Source organism: Vigna unguiculata, chromosome 10, assembly GCF_037176805.1.
Source record: "Vigna unguiculata cultivar grain cowpea cultivar isolate G323 ecotype 2 chromosome 10, ASM3717680v1, whole genome shotgun sequence".
NCBI lineage: Eukaryota > Viridiplantae > Streptophyta > Magnoliopsida > Fabales > Fabaceae > Vigna > Vigna unguiculata.
Genome location: NC_140801.1, coordinates 36,058,453 through 36,079,825, shown reverse-complemented (window position 1 = coordinate 36,079,825; position 21,373 = coordinate 36,058,453). Strand labels below are relative to the sequence as shown.

General features: G+C 39.3%; 1 pseudogene; it reads left to right on the top strand.

Moving 5' to 3' along the window:
* The first annotated feature begins 9,201 nt into the window (after positions 1 to 9,201).
* On the top strand, positions 9,202 to 19,271 carry LOC114165427 (uncharacterized; annotated as a pseudogene).
* Positions 19,272 to 21,373: the final 2,102 nt, after the last annotated feature.

Below are 21,373 nucleotides of genomic sequence, written 5' to 3'. Positions count from 1 at the left end.
CACATGAGGCAAAACACACAACAAGCACAAACAAGACTCAAAGGAAAGAAAAGATTAACACTAAGAACGAACCCCTAAATGGCAAAAATTTTAGAGACTTTGGTCTCACAAATTGAAACCATTAAGCGTCTAACTATGCGGCCTAAAAGCAAGGTGAGAAAGCACTTAGAACTTTCAACACACTCACTTACTAAAACGTTGCACTATAGTGTGAAAAAGGTTCTACTTAGGAGATGGGATTGAACACCTTTGGTTCCCCAAGACACCTAAGTAGGCCATGGATATAATGGAATGTTCAAAAAAAAAGAAATTGATGTACAAGTTTTAGTACAAAGTGAAGCAAACCGAGAGCAAATTGGATGCTAGAAAACAAGATTTTAAGGCTTTTTGGAGAACCAATAAAATGCCTTAGAATGCTTCAATTGTACCAAAAAGAGGTGTCCAAATTATACACAATTAAAGAACTAAAAGGTGTTGCTAAAATGAGGTCTAAAATGTGCAGCCAAAGACTCCAAAACAGCACCAAAACAAGCTCTGCAAAGATCACAACGGCTGGAAAATGTACTATCCCGAGAGCAAATGAGGCTATGGTAGCCTTTGTATATGACCAAATTCAAGCACCAAAGTGTGTAAAAGTTTCCTTTGCAGCACCACGCTACTACAACACCCAAAAAGAGCAACCAAATCTACAAAAGAGTGAAAGAAAGAAACAAAACAAACTATGGCAAGCAAACTAGTTAGCACACACTCTCTCTCAAATGAATAGGCTCAAAACTCTCAAACTCTCAAAGGTGAGGAGAAGGCAATCATATAGAAAACACACAAGCTAAAATTCTACTTCAATATCCACCACCTAAGATGCTACCATATCATACAAACCATTATAAACTCTATAGCATCATTAATCAACCAAAACCGAGAGATAAGTAGATGAACCCAAACAAAGGAGAAAGCAAGAAAAGCTAATTAGAAATGTTAAACCAAAAGAGAATTGAAATGAAACATGACTAGAAGGAGGTTCAAGAATTGACAAGCAAAAAATTAAAGGCTGGAAAATAAAAACAAGCACCACAAAAGGAACCTAGAAAGGCACTAGAATAGATGAAAATAACAAAATCAGCAAAACAAAAGTGCTCAATCATATGGCTGAAGTACTCATTGCAAAGCAGTAGCAAATGAAGTGATGAATTGACTTCCAAAGGAAATAAATAATGAAACAATATAGAGTACAAACTCAAGCCAAAATTCATGTGAAAACAAGCACTATGTAATGTCGCCCTCCACCATGACGACTTGACCCTATTTTGCAAAAAAAAATTCAATAGACCCATTTTTACAAATTTGAATTTAAAAGAACCCCTAAATACAAAAAAATTGTGATAGATACGTGCTTATACTTGAATGATGCATATGAGCTGTGATGTTGTAAATTTGAGTATATGAATGCGTAATTTTGGTTTCTGGATGTTTGAGAATTGAATTGTTGGATGCTAGGAACTAAATTAGACTACCTAAAACATTAGTGTCACATTACTGGTGTAGTGCCTGACGATGTAGAGTGAATTGTTAGGCAATAGCAAGAAATAGGGAAGCCCTATGTGTCGTGGCGCTGGTGGTGTTGTGGAACCACCAAGCGGTCTGCACTGTCATTTCGCCTGGTGGTGCTTAAGTTGTCCCAAGCGATAGTGCAAGTGGCACAGTGTGTTATGATGCATTTTGCATGGCTTGTTGTGTTGGGTCAGTTTGGGATATGATTGAATGTATCACGAGCGGGTAGGTTGGTGATTGGTGTTGGAACGCGTGATTAATATGAGCGGGAAGGTTCATATTAATGATACTCTCGTGTGAGGATAAGAGCGGGGAGGGTCGTATGATCCGTGCTCACACTTGAGAGTTGCTACGAGCGGGGAGGTTCATCTTGTATAAGGTAGTGTGTTTTTCTTAATTTCGTTTTAATGTGTTGCAATGTGAACTTGGACCAGGAGGTGCTTGACTGTGTCGTGAGCAGGTAGGTTCATGGACGATGGTGAACATGTGATAATATGAGCGGGGAGGTTCATATTATGATGCTCTCGTGTGCGTATACGAGCGGTTAGGTTCGTATGTTCTGTGCTCACACTTGAGGACTGCTGCAAGCGAAGAGGTTCGTAGTTGTTGGATCACGTGTGTTCGACTACGGGCGGGGAGGTCCGTAGATTTGGACAACAAGCGAGGAGGTTCGTAGAGGCAGGACCACGAGCGGGCACGATGAAGGATTATCTTGTTTTCTTTTAGAGTTATGAATATGGTGAAGTTGTTGAAGAAAGCTTTTTGAAAATTCCCAATGGACATTAAGATAGCATGCGATCTAGATGTGAAGGTTCATTTCTCAAGCTCATGAAAGGAAGAAGAGAGTTGGATTCAAGTTAACATACACGGATTCAACAACACTTAAAGAACAAAATAAAAGAAGAAACATTAAAAATGGAAAGCATAGAAGATGAGCAATGGGTGAAGCAAGCCACTCATAGGGGGGATCTAAGCCAACCAAACCCTAGAGATGAGTGATGGTGCCGCCACTTACAACCAAGATAAGGCAAGGTGAGTTCACTTCTAGGAAGGAGAGCTCACGGAAATTTGGTGGTTGAATGCACAAAGTTTATAACAAAATGATCAACCCTTTTACAAGACAAGGAACACCCTTTAAGTAGGAGTTCATAGGGGTCCTTTAGCAAATACAAAAACATGAAAAGGATTAACTAGCAAACCCTAAACCTAATGTGAAAGTTCATTCTCGGCCAAGTGAAGGAAGATGATTGGTGGATGCATTCCCATGAGGATTCTAGGCCAAAAGAGGAAGGAGACCAAGTAGCCTTCAATGGAATAAACCAAAAAGGCAAAAGGAGACAAGGTACATGTCTACTTTTGCTTTTACTTTATGCTTTTTGCTTTTCTCTCTCTTCCACTTCATCCATGTGCTCCAATCACCATATGCCACCTAGCCATGCTCTACTTTCTCTTAATTACCTACAAAATAAGACAAACAAGGATTAACATGTTGATTTAAATTAATCTAATCTTGGTCAAAAGGTCAATTTTGGGTCAAAGTCAACAAGTCAACCAAAATAAGTCAACTAGAAACCAACTTAGGGAATTCAAACTAAATTGATGCAAAACAAAGATAAAGATGATGGAATAGAAGACTCCCCTCTAGACATGCTTCTAGTGATCCTTCTTGAGGGAGCTTCTAAGGAGGTGGTGTGGTCACGCCTTCATCATCCTCCCCTTCTTGGAGAGAATTCGACCACAAATTCTTAAATCCTACATCAAAAGGAGAAAGGTCACAAACATTGAATGAGTTACTTATGTTGTAGCTTGGTGGTAAGTCTAACTTATAAGCATTGTTGTTAATCCTCCTAATGACTTGAAAAGGGCCATCCCCTCTAGGGAGTAGTTTAAACTTCCTTTGAGTAGGGAATCTCTCTTTTCTCAAGTGAAGCCATACCCAATCTCTCCCTCTTGGAAGATGACTTCCTTTCTTCCCTTATTACCATCGTCTTGTTGTTTCTTAACTCTCCTCTCAATCGTTTCCTTGACTTGCGAATGCAAGTCTTGGACGTACTTGGCTTTGGCCTCCCCATCTTGGCAAGTCCATGCCTCATGAGTGGGTAGGAGAAGGAGGTCTAAAGGAGTTAGGGGATTGAACCCATACACAACCTCAAAACGGGAATGACAAGTAGTGGAATGCATAACCCTATTGTAGGATAACTCTATGTGGGGAAGAAGTTCCTCCCACTCTCTAATGTTTTGCACTATCATACACCTCAACATTTGCCCTAGGGTTCTATTAACCACGTCGGTTTGGCCATCACTTTGGGGATGATAAGTGGTGGAGAAAAGAAGCTTGGTGCTAAGTTTACCCCACAAAGTTATCCAAAAATGGCTTAGGAACTTGGAGTCCTTATCACTCACAATGGACCTAGGTAGGCCATGTAGTCTCACCACTTCCTTGAAGAAAAGATTTGCAATATAAGTTGCATCATCAATCTTATGGCAAGAATGGAATCCCTACCTATCCACCACCACAAAAATGGAATCCCTACCTATTTTTATCCTTGGGAGGCCTAAGATAAAATCCATAGAAATGTCAACTCAAGGCTTGGAAGGGATGGGCAAGGGGGTATAAAGACCATGGGGTTGGACTCTAGACTTGGCTTTCATGCATGCTATACAACTCTTGCAATGTCTATCTACATGCTTCCTCATCTGAGGCCAATATAAGTGTTCTTTTAAGACTTCCAAAGTCTTGTTTGGCCTAAAATGGCCCATTAAACCTCCCTCATGTGCCTCTCTAATGAGTTAGGCTCTTAAGGGACCTTGGGGAATGCAAAGTCTCTTACCTTTGAAAAGTTATTGATTGAGAAGGTAAAATTCTTTGTAAGCCCCTTGGTGGCACTCACTAAGAATGGGGGAGAAATCAATATCCTTTGGATACAATTCCTTAATATGATCAAAACTAAGAAATTTAGTTTCAAGAATGGAAAGGAGGGAATGCCTTCTTGAAAGTGCATCCACCACAATATTAGCCTTTCCTTGCTTATGTTTGATAACATATGAGAATTGCTCTAAGAATTCTACCCACCTAGCATGTCTCTTGTTTAACTTGCCTTGGCTTTTCAAAAATTTGAGTGACTCATGGTCACAATGTATCACAAACTCCTTTGAAAGAAGATAGTGTTGCTAAGTTTGCAAAGTCCTCACAAGAGCATAAAGCTCTTTGTCATAGGTGGAGTAGTTAATGTGACTTCGCTTGAGTTTCTCACTAAAATAGGTTATGAGGTGTCCTTCTTGGAGAAGTACGGCCCCAATACCTACATTGGATGCATCACACTCAATTTCAAATTTTTGGAAAAGTTAGGGAGGGCTAAGAGTGGTGCATTGATCAATTTTTGTTTTAAAGTTTCAAAAGCCTTTTCTTGATCCTTGCCCCACTTATAGACCACACCTTTCTTGACCAATTCATTGAGAGGGGCGGCTATGGTGCTAAAGTTTGGCACAAATCTCTTATAAAAACTAGCCAACCCATGGAAGGACCTAAGCTCACTCACATTCTTTGGGGGAGACCAATCTTTGATGGCCATCACCTTTTCTTGGTCCACATGGACCCCATGTTGATTTATTTTGAAACCTAGGAAGATCACATGATCCATCCCAAACACACATTTCTCCATGTTAGCATACAAGGATGCCTTCCGCAAGTGGTCATCTTGGGACATACTATAAATGAGAATGTCATCAAAGTACACCATAACAAACTTCCCTAAGAACTCTCTAAGAACATGGTGCATGAGCCTCATGAATGTACTAGGTGCATTGGTCAAGCCAAAAGGCATGACTAACCACTCATATAATCCAAACTTAGTCTTGAAAGAAGTTTTCCATTCATCACCTTCTTTGATTCTAGTTTGATTGTATCCACTCTTCAAGTCTATTTTGGAAAATATGGTTGCACCATGTAACTCATCAATTAAATCATCTAACCTAGGAATGAGATGCCTATACTTGATGGTTATGTTGTTGATAACCCTACAATCTATGCACATTCTCCATGTTCCATCCTTTTTGGGGACAAGAATCACGGGCATTACACAAGGACTCATGCTATGTTGCACCCACCCATTTTCTAACAACTCATTCACTTGTTTTTGAATTTCCTTAACCTCCTCGGGACTAGTCCTATAGGCTGGCCTATTAGGCAAAGATGAGCCTTGTATGAAATCAATTTGGTGTTCTATACCTCTTAGGGGTGGAAGGCCCTTTGGGGGTTGATGTGACCCCACCAAGCCCAATTGCACCTTCAAGCTCAAGCCCAAGCCCAAGCCCATTAAAAGGCCCAATTACAAGATCAATGATGAAAAAGATTCAAAAGGGCCTCCCATTAGATGATCACAAAATCAATGGGCTTCTCACATTCTTTACATGGGCCAAAGAGATCACAAAGACTTGAAGAAGTGCATGTAAATCTAGTAGTGTAGATTTAAATTGGGCCATTGTTTGGGCTTTGCTTTCCAATAATACATAAGACATGAAAGGAACATAGGATGGGTTAAAATTGGGCTCGGTCCAATTCTCTTCATACATGGCCAAGATTTTCAAGACAAGGAGGCTCCTTTGCTTCATAGTTTGACTAAAGTTGGTCATCACATCTAAAGGCTAAGAATCCTTCTTGTTCTTCAAGCCAAGATCCAAGGGGCATGATCTTATCTCCTTCTCCTAGCTTGATCTAAGGGCCAAGATCAAGGCCCACTCCATCCAATGGCACTCCTTTCTCATGTGTAAATGGCTTCATATAAAAGCCAAAATTTCATTCATTTGTAGACACTCTTGAAATTTTATGCAATAGATGCAACTTGAGTTGAGAGCACTCCTCCCTCTATTGCCTTTGAGAGTCACCACTTTCTAGAGATTTTCTCTCTCTACCTCTAGCCACCTTCCTTAGGCTAGCATAGATTAGGAAATCCTATCACCTCTTTCACCTCCCATTGCTTGCAAGTGCCTTCCAACTTGCCTTCATTCCTTCATCTATTTCCGCTGCACATGGAGCTCTTCATGCACCTTTGGAGCTCCACCATAATGGTATCAAGAGCCATCAAACCATGGTCTCTCAAGGTTTGGTAAGGTTCTTTCCTAGTCTTATGTTTCCATCATTTTTCCGTCTTGTTTTCATCATCATCTTCTTCTTTTTTGTTTTTCTTTCACATCTACCGTTCAATGTCTATTATATTGTGTTTCTCCATTGATTCCATGCAACTATGAGACTACAAGAGTGTTCTACACTCTATTTGTAGATTTCCTTGCTTGCTATGGTTCACATCATTTACTAGCTTTCCTTTACATTTCAGCACCATTTTATTGCTTCCATTGCGTTTCTTGTCATTTTTATTCGGTGATTCTTTTTTTCTTTTAAATTTCCACCATTCAAGTTGTGTTCTATGTCTTGTTCATGCTTTCTTTTACATGTTTCTTCAATTTTCCACCGCTTACATTCATTTTCTGCACTTGCTTGAGTGAAACCGTGCCAAACTCCACTCCAAAACGCAATGAAGCTTCATGCTATGCGTGTGGTTGTTTGAGTCAGCTTTCCTCACTGTTTTAATGCCATTTCACCGATTGGTTTGTGCCTTAGAGTGTCCTAAGATGTTCATCTTCATCTATGCTTGATTCTAGATCATACTCAAGCTCCAAATCGAATTGATTTGTCTATTGAACATCTTCCCCTTTCACTCTGCTTTTGCTTCTGTTTTCAACTTTTTTTCCACTGCACACCTTCTGTTTGAGAAGTGTCACGAGTGACTCAGTACACCAAATTTTAAGCTGATTGTTGCTTCGAAAAGCTAAGTCATAGACGAAAATTCTCCAACAAGAATCATTGAATTATGTTGAGAATTGAATTCTATACAAATTTTTGAAGTAGAGGCAACTTTCTGCGTTTTTCAGTGCCAGTTTGCTGCTGTTTTCACTTGTGTCCTGACGCACACTTTTCTTGTGTGATTTAACTGTAACGATTCATAGCACCGAATCACCTTCTTATTTTTGCCTAATTTTCTTAACATCTGGACGAAAAAGTAGCAAAAAGAATCATTCAAATATGTCCAGTACAAAAAATATGAAAATTCTTCAAAGTTAAGGCATCTGTCAGCGTTTTCTGGTGCTGCTTTTTCGGAAAAATCACTGTTTAGTGCGTTTTTGGTGTGTTTTGCTTCAGAATTTCAGTGCTCTTGGTCTATACATTTGCTTGTTTATATGTGTATTCAATATTGCCATCAATTGCTTTCATTTGGAGTGGATTACTTCCCTCACATTGGCATACATGCAATGAATACCATAAGCATTTTATGAGCACTGCAGTTTCTGTTTTTGGTTTTTACTCTATTCTAGTTCCGTTCTAGGATTCCTTTTGTTGTGCTTTCCTTTCTTTCAAGCCTTAATTTCTTGCTTGTCCTTGTTTTTGGCTATTCAATTCAGTCTTGTCAAATCATATTCAATGTGGTTTAGCTTTCTTAATTAGCTTTTCTTGTGTTATACATTTCAATTGGCAAGTAATGTTAGCTTCAATGCTCTTGATTGTGAATTAAGTGATTTTGTTTTCCAAATTGGTTGTTAGTCTAAGGTAGCATTTTAGGTGGTGGTTGAGAAGTAAAACTCTAGAGAGTGTGCTTGAATTCTTCCTCTCACCTTCACCATCTTTTGGAAAGTTTTGAGCCATCAATTTCTTGCTTGAGTGAGAGCTAACCAATGCCTTTGGCATAGTTTGTTTGCTATTTTTGTTCATTATTTTGGCCAGGTTTTGTTGCTGTTTGGTGTTGCATTTTGCATCCACAAGGGGTCCAAATATTTCTCCAATTGGTGTATACTTCAAAGCCATCAACTAAGGCTTCATTTGGCACCAAAGTGCTCTTGGGAGTGCATCACTTTGCTGTCCAAAATTGTGGTGTTCAAGTTGGCCTTGGGAGTAGCTTCCAACACCAATTTCAAGCATTTTTGTTGGCCATTGTGGCTTGTAATTGTTGCATCTTTTAGTTTACTAGTTTTTCTACAATTTGGTCACTTCTTTTGGTCAATTTGGAGCATCCTTTGTACCTTATTTTCTACTCAAAGTTCTCTAAAAGTTTGGTGGTCTTGGGTTGCTCCTCTTTGCCTAAATTTTGTGTACCAATTTTAACTCTCTTTGAACTTGTATTTTGGCCTACTTAGGTGTCTTGGGGAACCACAAGGTGTTCAATCCCATCTCTTAAGTAGAACCTTTCTCCTCCATTAGTAATTCGCTTTTAGTTGTAAGTATGTTGAAAGTTCTAAGTGCTTTCTCACCTTACATTAGGCCGCATAGCTTATATTCAAGTTTTCACGTTGTTTAGTGGCTTAAAATTTTGAGACCAAAGTCTCTACATATTTTTGGCCAATTAGGGGTCCGTCTTTAGTGTTTTATAGATTTATTTGTTCTTTGTTCTTTGTTCTTTGTTGACAACTAGTGTCTAGTGATTCTCATCATTTAGCACTTAGCCATTGTGTGAAATTCTTTCAAACTTGCCCAAGTGTGCCTTGGCTAGGATTGGCTTTGGTTATTAAGTGGTCTTTTTCGACTCACCTCGCCTACTTGGAGGTTCATTTGTGTTCTTAAAACTTTTATTCACACTTTGTCTCAAGTGCTAGATCGTGTCAATCATGAGCACTAGAAGGGTTACACGTGCAAGGGTGCAAACCCAACAAAATTCACCACAACCAACACAACATAACACTAGTGCGGATGATGAGGGTGATGTTTCCCCTCGTATGTTTCACAAACTCACCAAAGAGGTGAGTGACATCAAGGCTCAAATGGCTGCCATGCAAGCCAATTTGCACTTCATATCTGAGCAATTAAGGAATCCTCCACACACTCACCGTGCTTCTCCTAGATCTTCTCGCCCCCCATCAAGACATCATCATGATCTTAGTGGTGAGGAGGAGGATTTACAGCGCCCCTTTCCAAGGCAATCTCCTCACACTAGGAGACAAAGGCGTGTTCCTCCTCACCCCAAAGAAACAAGAATAGATTTGCCTCCTTTCCATGGAAAAGACAATGTTGAGGCATATCTAGATTGGGTGGCAAAAGTTGAACAACTGTTTGACAGCCACGTGGTTGAGGAAGAGAGACGTGTCTCTCTTGCTGTTCTCAGCTTCCAAGGTCATGCCTTAAATTGGTGGACAGCCCTTGTCCTCCAAAAGCGAAAAAAAGGCCTTCCCGAGATTGAATATTGGTTTGATCTCAAAGAGGCACTCCATGCTCGTCATGTTCCTTCATACTACAAAAGAGAGCTTATGGATAAACTCCAAAGGCTCCAACAAAGAACCATGTCTGTGGAGGAATATAGGCAAAAGATGGAGTTATACATCTTGAGGGCTGGGATAGATGAGGAAGAAGATCTAACCATTGCTAGGTTCTTGAGTGGTCTAAACTACAACATAAGAGATAGAGTTGAGTTGCTCCCACATAAAATTTAAATGAACTTGTTCAAATGTGCATCAAAGTGGAGCAACAACTCTTGAGGAAACCTATTCGCAAGGATTCTTCACTCTCTTTTTCAAAATCTGATTTTCAAAAGAAAGATTTTTCTCATGTCAAGGAGACCGCTCATAGACACCCAGCAAAAGGTCAAGATAAGGGTGAGGCCTCCAAGCGAGGTAGTGAGATCAAGTGTTTTAAGTGTTTAGGTAGAGGTCATGTGGCATCACAGTGTCCTACCAAGCGCACCATTGTGCTAAAGGGCCAAAACCTCTACAACAGTCAAGAGGAGTCTTCTGAGGAATCTTCCTCTTCTAGTGACTCCCACAGTGACAAGTCCTCCAAAGATAAACATCAGTCTTACCCTCAAGAAGGGTCTCTCTTAATGATTAGGAGGCTTCTAAATAACCAACCAACCCTTCCTCTCAATGATCAAAGAGAAAAGATTTTTCACACTCGCTGTGACGTTTTGAACAATACTTGTTCTTTGATCATTGATAGTGGGTCTTGTTGCAACTGTTGTAGCACAAGAATGGTTGAGAAGTTGAACTTGACTTTGTTACCCCATCCCAAACCTTACAAACTTCATTGGCTTAATGAAGATGGGGATCTCGAAGTCAAGCATCAAGTGTTGGTTAAGTTCTCTATTGGAAAGTACAAAGACAAAGTTTTATGTGATGTAATTCCAATGGAAGCTTGCCATATTCTCTTAGGTAGGCCGTGGCAATTTGACCGCAAAACCACCCACCATGGACATACCAATGAGATCACCCTCCAACATCATTCGAAAACTTTTGTGTTACATCCCTTCACTCCTACTCAAGTTGCTAGTGACCAAGCTCAAATGAAAGCTAGGAGGGAGGAAGAGAGTTCCACCAACTCTACTAAATTATCCAAGGCTTCTAAGAAAAAGGTGGAGGAAGTCTCTCCTTCTAAGGATGTTCATCATGAAGTGCTTCTCACTCATAAAACTCTTTTACAAACTCTTCATGTTGAACACCCTTCCTACCTTTTGCTGTGTCATGTTGTCCTTACATGTCTCCAACATCCTTCACTTAAGGACCTACCTCCTTCTGTCTGTGCTCTTCTCCATGAATTTGCGGATCTTTTCCCTAAGGATGGTCCCCAAGGCCTCCCACCTTTTAGAGGAATAAAGCACAAAATTGATTTTATCTCAGGGGCTAGTCTACCTAATAGACCAGCCTATAATACAAATCCAATTGAGACTAAAGAGATAGAGACTCAAGTGATCGAGTTGTTAGACAAAGGATGGGTCCAAAAGAGTCTTAGTCATTGTGTTGTTCTCGTGTTGTTGATGCCCAAAAAAGATGGCAAATGGCGCATGTGTTGTGATTGTAGGGCCATCAACAACATTACCATAAAGTATAGGCACCCCATCCCTAGACTAGATGATATGTTGGATGAATTGCATGGGGCCAAAATGTTTTCAAAAATAGACCTTAAAAGTGGTTATCACCAAATTCGAATTGCCAAAGGTGATGAGTGGAAAACCGCTTTCAAAACTAAATTTGGTCTATATGAATGGTTAGTCATGCCTTTTGGCCTAACCAATGCTCCTAGCACATTCATGCGACTAATGAATCATGTCCTACGGGATTGTTTGGGGAAGTTTGTGGTTGTTTATTTTGATGACATTTTAATTTATAGCCACAGCTTCAAAGTTCATCTAGGACACCTTAGGGTAGTCCTGTCTCTCCTTCGAGACCATCAACTCTATGCCAACATAGACAAGTGCACTTTCTGTGTAGAGAGTGTCATCTTTCTTGGGTTTGTGGTCAATAAAAGTGGGGTACATGTTGACCCCGACAAAATCAAAGCCATCCAAGAATGGCCTGTGCCAAAGAATGTAGGGGACATCCGTAGCTTTCATTGGCTAGCTAGCTTCTATAGACGGTTTGTACCCCACTTTTCCACAATTGCCTCACCCCTCAATGAACTTGTCAAGAAAGACACACCTTTTGTGTGGGGTGATAAGCAACAACAAGCCTTTGAGGATATTAAGGCTAAACTCACCCAAGCACCAATTCTAGCTCTTCCAAACTTTGAGAAAACTTTTGAGCTAGAATGTGATGCTTCTGGGGTTGGAGTAGGTGCGGTTTTATTACAAGAAGGCCATCCAATTGCTTATTTCAGTGAAAAACTCAATGGCCCTTCTCGTAATTACCCCACCTATGACAAAGAGTTGTATGCTCTTGTGCGAGCTCTTCATACTTGGGAACACTATCTTGTGTCTAAAGAGTTTATAATTCACACTGATCATGAAACTCTCAGGTATTTGAAAAGCCAGCACAAGCTCAACAAGAGGCATGAAAAGTGGGTTGAATTTCTAGAACAATTCCCTTATATCATCAAATACAAGAAAGGGAAATCCAATGTTGTGGCTGATGCACTTTCTAGAAGATATACTCTTTTAGCCAAACTTGGATCTCAAATTCTTGGATTTGACAATATATGTGAATTGTATAGTCAAGATCCCTTCTTTGCCCCTATTTATTCTAATTGTTTAAATAAGTCCCAAGGCGGCTTCTATGTCTCAAATGGATATCTTTTCAAAGAAGCCCGCCTATGTGTTCCATGTGGTTCTCATCGTAAACTTTTAATCATTGAGATGCATGAGGGGGGACTTATGGGACATTTTGGGGTCGCCAAAACGTTGGCCATGCTTAAAGAAAAATTCTTTTGGCCTCACATGAAACGTGATATTCAAAAACATTGCGCTAGTTGTTTGACTTGTTTGCATGCTAAGTCTAGCGCAATGCCTGCTGGGATGTATACTCCTTTGCCTGTGGCTTCCACCCCTTGGGAGGATATTAGCATGGACTTTGTCCTAGGGCTTCCAAGGACTTCTAGGGGTGTTGATTCGATTTTTGTGGTTGTGGACCGGTTTTCGAAAATGGCACATTTTATTCCATGCCACAAAGTCGATGATGCAAGCCACATTGCAAAGTTGTTCTTTAGAGAAGTGGTTCGTCTTCATGGCTTACCCAAAACAATTATGTCTGATAGGGATACTAAGTTTCTTAGCCACTTTTGGAGGACCTTGTGGTCTAGGCTTGGAACTAAACTTTCTTTTTCTACTTCCTGTCACCCTCAAACTGATGGGCAAACAGAGGTAGTCAATAGATCCCTCTCCACATTGCTTAGGGTTGTGCTTAAGGGGAACCATAAATCTTGGGATGAGTATCTTCCCCACATTGAGTTTTCCTACAATAGAGTGGTCCATAGCACCACCAAACTCTCACCTTTTGAGGTTGTCTATGGCTTTAACCCTCTCACTCCTCTAGACTTGCTACCTCTTCCATCTTCTTTTGACTTTGTTCATAAAGAAGGGGTTTCTAAGTCTCAATTTATCAAAGATTTTCATGAGAAGGTTAAAAGTCAAATTCAAGCTCAAATGGAAAAGATTGCCAACTCTAAAAACAAGGGTAAGAGAGTTCGGTCATTCAATGAGGGTGACTTAGTTTGGCTTCATCTAAGGAAGGAAAGATTTCCTCAATTACGAAAATCCAAACTTACTCTCCGTGGTGATGGTCCATTCCAAATCATAGAGAAGATCAACAATAATGCTTATCAATTAGATCTTTCAGCTGAATATGGTGTGCATCCTACTTTTAATATCACTGACTTAGTTCCTTTTACAAGTACTGTAGCTGATGAGGATGACAACCACGATTTGAGGGCAAATCCTCTTCAAGGGGGAGCGGATGATATGACCCCACCAAGCCCAATTGCACCTTCAAGCCCAAGCCCAAGCCCAAGCCCATTAAAAGGCCCAATTACAAGATCAATGATGAAAAAGATTCAAAAGGGCCTCCCATTAGATGATCACAAAATCAATGGGCTTCTCACATTCTTTACATGGGCCAAAGAGATCACAAAGACTTGAAGAAGTGCATGTAAATCTAGTAGTGTAGATTTAAATTGGGCCATTGTTTGGGCTTTGCTTTCCAATAATACATAAGACATGAAAGGAACATAGGATGGGTTAAAATTGGGCTCGGCCCAATTCTCTTCATACATGGCCAAGATTTTCAAGACAAGGAGGCTCCTTTGCTTCATAGTTTGACTAAAGTTGGTCATCACATCTAAAGGCTAAGAATCCTTCTTGTTCTTCAAGCCAAGATCCAAGGGGCATGATCTTATCTCCTTCTCCTAGCTTGATATAAGGGCCAAGATCAAGGCCCACTCCATCCAATGGCTCTCCTTTCTCATGTGTAAATGGCTTCATATAAAAGCCAAAATTTCACTCATTTGTAGACACTCTTGAAATTTTATGCAATAGATGCAACTTGAGTTGAGAGCACTCCTCCCTCTATTGCCTTTGAGAGTCACCACTTTCTAGAGATTTCCTCTCTCTACCTCTAGCCACCTTCCTTAGGCTAGCATAGATTAGGAAATCCTATCACCTCTTTCACCTCTCATTGCTTGCAAGTGCCTTCCAACTTGCCTCCATTCCTTCATCTATTTTCGCTGCACATGGAGCTCTTCATGCACCTTTGGAGCTCCACCAGAGGTTCTTGAAAAACATCTTTGAACTCATCTAAGACTAATGACAAGAGTAAGGGACATCTAGAGTGAGGGTTTTGGAAGGAGGGGGAAGATTCACTAGGATAAGCTAGGAAGATGGGTTTTTGGGCAAGCATTACCTTTTTCACCCCTTTGAGGGTGATCATGCTCTTCTTGGACTCATTGTCATGCCCTTGCGCCTTCTCTTCTTTTCTTTTCTTAAGCATTTGAATTTGGTCCTCATTGACTTCTCTTGGTGAAAGAGGTAGTATGTGATCTTTTTGCCTTGGAAGCTAAAGGTAAACTTGTTGGCATGGCCATCATGTTAAGCTTTTCTATCAATTTGCCATGGCCTTCCTAGTAAAATGTGAGTTGCTTCCATAGGCACTAAGTCACACAACACCTCATCCTTGTAGTTTCCAATGGAGAAGTTAATAAGGACTTGTTTGTCCACTTTGATCTCACCTTCCTCACTAAGCCAAGAAAGCTTATAGGGCTTGGCATGAGGGATGTTTTTCAAGCCAAGCTTGTCCACAACCCTTGTGCTAGCCACATTAATACAACTTCCACTATCAATTATGAGGGAGCAAGTTTTGTTGTTGATTTGGCACCTTGAGTGAAAAATATTTTCTCTTTGGTTTTCAAATTCTTTAGGCACTTGGCCTAACATGCGCCTAACCACCAACAAACCTCCTTCATTAGGTTTGATTTTATCCTCACTTGAAGATTGGGAAGAAGTGTGTGAGGAAGAACTTTTTAGGGAGGGGGGAGAAGAATGTTCACTTTCAACCTCTCCTTTAGGGTTCAAGATCATGTTCCTTTTTGTTGGGCAATTTGAAGCAATGTGACCATAGCCCAAACACTTAAAACATTTTATGGAACTAGTTCTTGAACCTTGAGAAGAGTTTGCATTTTCATGGGATGTTCTAGACGAATTGGTCCTAGGTGGGTGGTCTTTGGAAGGAGGTTTCTCATCCTTTCTTTATTTTCCTTTCCAAGTCTTAGAGTAGTAGTTATTGTAAGGAGTACTCCTCTTGGCCTCTTGTTTCTTCTTCAATTGACTTTCAACTTTTAAGGCCAAGTGTAAAATTTTATCAAGAGTGGAGTACTCATACAACTCAACTACATCTTGAACTTCTCTTCTAAGACCACTCACAAATCTAGCTACCTTTTCTTCTTCACTTTCAAATTGGAGTCCTACTTTGAGAAGCATGGACTCCATCATTTTAAAATATTCATTCACACATATGGACCCTTGTTGAAGCCTTTGGAGCTTCAAAAGAGTCTCCCTCCTATAGTAGGAAGGAACAAATCTAGCGCGCATCAAAGTCTTAATGTCCATCCAAGAGGTTGCGAGTGGCTCTTGGTTAATATTGTCCATACACAATTGATGCCACCATGTCATGGCATAATCCTCAAATTCTAAAACTACTAAGTCTACTTGCTCTTGATCACTAACTAAATGAATATTAAATATTTGGTCCACTTTTGCTCCCATTCAATGTAGAGGTTTGGATCATTCTCCCCCTTGAACTTTGGAATCTTGATTGGTGGAGGTTATCTTTGTGGGAGTTGATTGCGCCTTCCCCCACCATCATGGTCGTGCCTTATCCTTCTTCCACCATGGCTAGAGTCCTCGGAAGAGGACCTCCTCCTTCTCCTCTCATCTTCTCTAAGCTCAAGTCTTTGGATGTGCTCTTGTAGGAAGATCTCACTTTGCCTCCTATCCGCCCTCAATTGATCAAAGGTTTCCCTTCTACTCACTTCCATCTCTCATAGGATGTTGGTAAGGGTGATTTGTTCACTTTCTTGGGCCATAAGAGTCACCATGGAAGGGGAATAAGGTGAGGTCGATTCCTCCTCCTCTTCTACCTCCAAGATTGGATCCATATTCATGTTCCTACACCAAAGCTCACCAAAAATCGAGACAAGCAAGAGGTTAGATAATAAACAATGCCAAACCCGAGACCAAGTGTGGTCTTCTCAAGCACCCAAGCAAGGCTAGCACTCAAAATCCTTCCAAACAAGTGAAAACACCTTTAAAGAGATGAAAACCTTTCAAAAGCAAAACAAGTGGCTCGGCCACAACACTCTAGGAAAAACAAGGAAATAAAAATAACTAAGACAAAACAAAGATTACCTAAAGACAAGCAAGCAAAGCTCAAAAACAAGAAAGTTTAACTTCTAAGGAAATTTGTTTTAAAGACAAAACTTGAACAAGACTAAAGCAATGAAAAGCACTTTTAAAGACTCCATGGAAAGCATTTGAACAAGCAAAGATTATACCTTAAATTATGCATACACCAAGAAAGATCATAACCAAGTTAAAGCATGGAACTAATTTGTCAATATCACCCAAAATCCAAGTATAAAATTTGGTAGCATAACACCTAGTAAAAATGGCCAAATGGATTCACCAAGGAACACTTTAGCTCTCGGCCAAATGGTTTTTTTGTCATGAAAATAATTTTTCTTTTCAAAACTAGGTACTTAAGATGATGAGAAGGATGTTTTAGGGTGTCTTGAACACTTAGTTCCTTAAAAAATTAGGTCGAAATCAATTTCAAGGAGCATACAACAACACAAGGCATGGATCTCATGCAATAGCTCAAAAACTTAGAAACAAGAACAAGAAAACTCAAAGAAGCATATGACAAGAGACTCAAAAGTAGCAAGGAACATTTTAAGAAGACTTTCAACATGTGAAGAAAAATTTTGGCATGGTAACAACTTAGCAAGCTCTCGGCCAAAGGAAACAAAAGCACCAAAACTTCATGTTTTCACTTCACTAAACAACATATATCTAGAGATAGAGTTTTTAGATACTTTAACCTCAAGTGAAGTGGAAAATTTATGTGCACACCATCTTGAACACCGAAAGGCCGAGAGGTCTCCAAGCCAACTAAGCCACAAAAACACCATATTCAAGATGACCTAGGCTCTAGATACCAAATGATGAAGGATTATCTTGTTTTCTTTTAGAGTTACGAATATGGTGAAGTTGTTTAAGAAAGGTTTTTGAAAATTCCCACTGGACATTAAGATAGCATGCTATCTAGATGTGAAGGTTCATTTCTCAAGCTCATGAAAGGAAGAAGAGAGTTGGATTCAAGTTAACACACACACAGATTCAACAACACTTAAAGAACAAAATGAAAGAAGAAACATTAAAAATGGGAAGCATAGAAGATCAGCAATGGGTGAAGCACGCCACTCATAAGGGGGATCTAAGCCAACCAAACCCTAGAGATGAGTGATGGTGCCGCCACTTGCAAGCAAGATAAAGCAAGGTGGTTCACTTCTAGGAAGGAGAGCTCACGGAAATTTGGTGGTTGAATGCACAAAGTTTATAACAAAATGATCAACCCTTTTACAAGACAAGGAGCACCATTTAAATAGGAGTTCATAGGGGTCCTTTAGCAAATACAAAAACATGAAAAGGATGAACTAGCAAACCCTAAACGTAATGTGAAAGTTCATTCTCGGCCAAGTGAAGGAAGATGATTTGTGGATACATTCCCATGAGGATTCTAGGCCAAAAGAGGAAGGAGACCAAGTATCCTTCAATGGAATAAACCAAAAAGGTAAAAGGAGACAAGGTACATGTCTACTTTTGCTTTTACTTTATGATTTTTGCTTTTCTCTCTCTTCCACTTCATCCATGTGCTCCAATCACCATATGTCACCTAGCCATGCTCTACTTTCTCTTAATTCCATACAAAATAAGACAAACAAGGATTAGCATGTTGGTTTAAGTTAATCTAATCTTGGTCAAAAGGTCAACTTTGGTTCAAAGTCAACAAGTCAACCAAAATAAGTCAACTAGAAACCAACTTAGGGAATTCAAACTAAAGTAATGCAAACACAAAGATAAAGATGATGGAATAAAAGACTCCCCTCTAGACATTCTTCTAATGATCCTTCTTGAGGGACCTTCTAGGGAAGTGGTGTATGTCCATGGTCATGAAATTGTGGGCTGGAAACCTTAGGGCAAGAAGGTTTCTTGGTTAAGCATTGGCTGAAATAAAGTAATTTGGGGTGAACTTCTATGTATTAAATTATACATTTATATTGTTACATGAGCTCACCTTTTTGTTTGTGTTTGGCGATAATCGTGTAATTCGTTACACGAGAGTAGACGTTGTTTCAGGTGGAGTTCGTGACGCTTAGAGCCGGAGAGGGGTTAGCTTGGGAAGTTTTATAGACTATATTTGACTATTTTGTAAACATTTAGTTGATCATTTTTGAACTATGTAAACATGGGATTTACTTTATGGTTTTGAATTTCGAGACATTTTAGTAAGGTTTAAATTTTCTTGCGTTTTGGTATATTTAATATTATTTTACTTTATTTTATTTAAATTAGTAATATTCGGTCGGGATGTTACACCACCTACACCATCATTTCCTATTGCCTTGAATCATGGTAGACTTGAAGCATGGTTTGAAGGACATGAAGATAGGATCCAAACCTTCTTGATTGAGATCATTAGGAAGCAAATCATTCTTTCTAAGGTGATACGCATGTCATGGATGAAGGCAGAGAATTTTGACACCCTTGAGCAACATCTCAAAGCTAAAACAATTGAAGACATTTCTTGAACTTTCAGGAAATGTCTATTCGGATTTGGTGAAGGTCTTCTATGCCAACCTTAAGTTCATTAATGACATCCACAAATCAAGTGTCAAAGGTGTTGAGATGAAGATTACTAGGCAAACATGAAAGGATGTGGTTGGCCTAATGAAAATGGGTGTGCAAGTTTGCAAGGGTGAAACTAGTGTTGTGCATGAATTCAACAAGGTACAATATTTCAACCAATGTGTGCACAATCAAGGTGAGCAAACTAGAAATTTCCATGTGGGAAGGCTTCGTGTGGAGAAAAGGTTACTAGCCATGGTGGTGACCAAGATTATCATGCTTAGGGGGAGCAATCATGCAACCTTGAATGAAGGCGATCTTGTGGTAATGTATTGCATAAAAAATGGTGTGATAGTGGACTGGACATACACCATCCATGACCATATGATGAAGGCAAAAAGGCTCACGGATTTCAAGCTTCCATATATGATGCTCATTTCCAAGTTCATTGAGCATTTTGGTGTGGATGTGGAAGGAGATCTTGAGGAGTCTATTGGCTTATTCAATCATGTTTCCATAGTGAATATGCACAAAATTGGATTCATCAAGATAGGCAACACATGGCTGGTTGAAGGAGATCAAGGTGCAAACGTTGAAGTTGGAGGCATTGACCATGAAGCAGGAACTAGTGGAGGAAACCAAGGGGAAGATGACCCACAACCCATGGCAATTGAGATATACCAACCTCCTAAGAACATTGGACCTGCATATTCCCAATTTGAGAGGATGGTTCTCAACCAACTTCAAGATCTAAACATAGAATAAAATGCATATCATGTATATTGCACAACAAGGTTCCAAGACTTGGATGACCAACTCCACAATGTTCATGACCTCCTCTCCAATGCCTACAATAAAGACAACCCCAGGGATGAGTGAAGGGGATGACTCATAGGTCATGCATTACATTTTCATGCTACATTTTGTGTGTCTGTCTGTTCTAGTTTTTTAATTGACTATTTTCAAATTTCCATCGACAAATTATATCAGTCTCAACTTCATGATATATTTTTCGTTTTGTTTTCATTTTGCTTTGTTTGTATTCGTATCATTTGCCCTGGATACATACCGATCTTACTACTTTAATGAAAATTTTCATCTTTCCAAACTAATATATGCATTTACTTTCATTTGTATGAATCCAAAAGGGGAGAAAATGAGTAAAATTGAGTTAAAATTGGAAAACCTAAAATAAATATGTTGGAACAATGTAATACTGTAAATTTAATTTGAAATCTAAAGTTAAATCACAATATTAGTGATAGGGGGAGCCTATGCATATTTGATATGTATGTATGCTTGTGTGCTTTTTCTTGGATGTATGTTTGGTATTTTGGTATCTTGTATGCAAAAGCTTTTTAAGGTTTCTCTATGGATCTTAGCTCATCAATTTAACTCGAGGATGTTGGCTTCATCAATTTAGGGGAGAATGTTGGCACAAGCATGCTTGAAGCAAAGAATTTATAAAGTCAAGTGCATGAAGATCACATGTGTTTGATGAAGATTGATAAATATCCACTTGAAGATTTTGGTTTTAATATATTAAATCGTGAAATAATATGTTAAATGTAATGATTAGATGTTATATCATGTTGGTAGGCTATATGACATAGGTTAAATGTCTTGTTAGTCTTAATGTGTCTCTTTTAATATGTTAAAATGAGTTTTAACAAGTTAAAAGGGTTGCAGCATATAGTTTCTGGTATGAATGTATTCATTTAGTTGAATTATTTTTCAATCAACTGATTTGATTTAAGTCAAGTGAAATCAGCTGACTGTACAAAAAATTCATTCGACTAATTTCACTTAAACTAGACTATATATGTTATGTTTTTTAGATCAGAGGTGTAATTCTAGGTTTTAGAGCGTAAAACTTTGTCATTCATCACTGGAAAACTACACAGCTACAACGTGAAGTTTGAAGATCTTAGTTGATCTTGGAGGCATTTTGGCTTGATAGTAGCTTGAAGAACACATGTATGGTTGGCTAGGGAGAGCCACCATCAGGTTTGGATGTTCTTGTGCCTCTAGTGTTTTTTCCTGTTGTGATTTCATGTCTATAAGTGTGATTCTTGTAGGTTAGTTGTCTAGACTTTTGTGTGACTCAAAAATCTCGTGAGGTTCTTTGTTCAAAAGTATAATCTTGGTGTTTGATTTGTAAAACTTTTGAATATAGTGGAAACCAG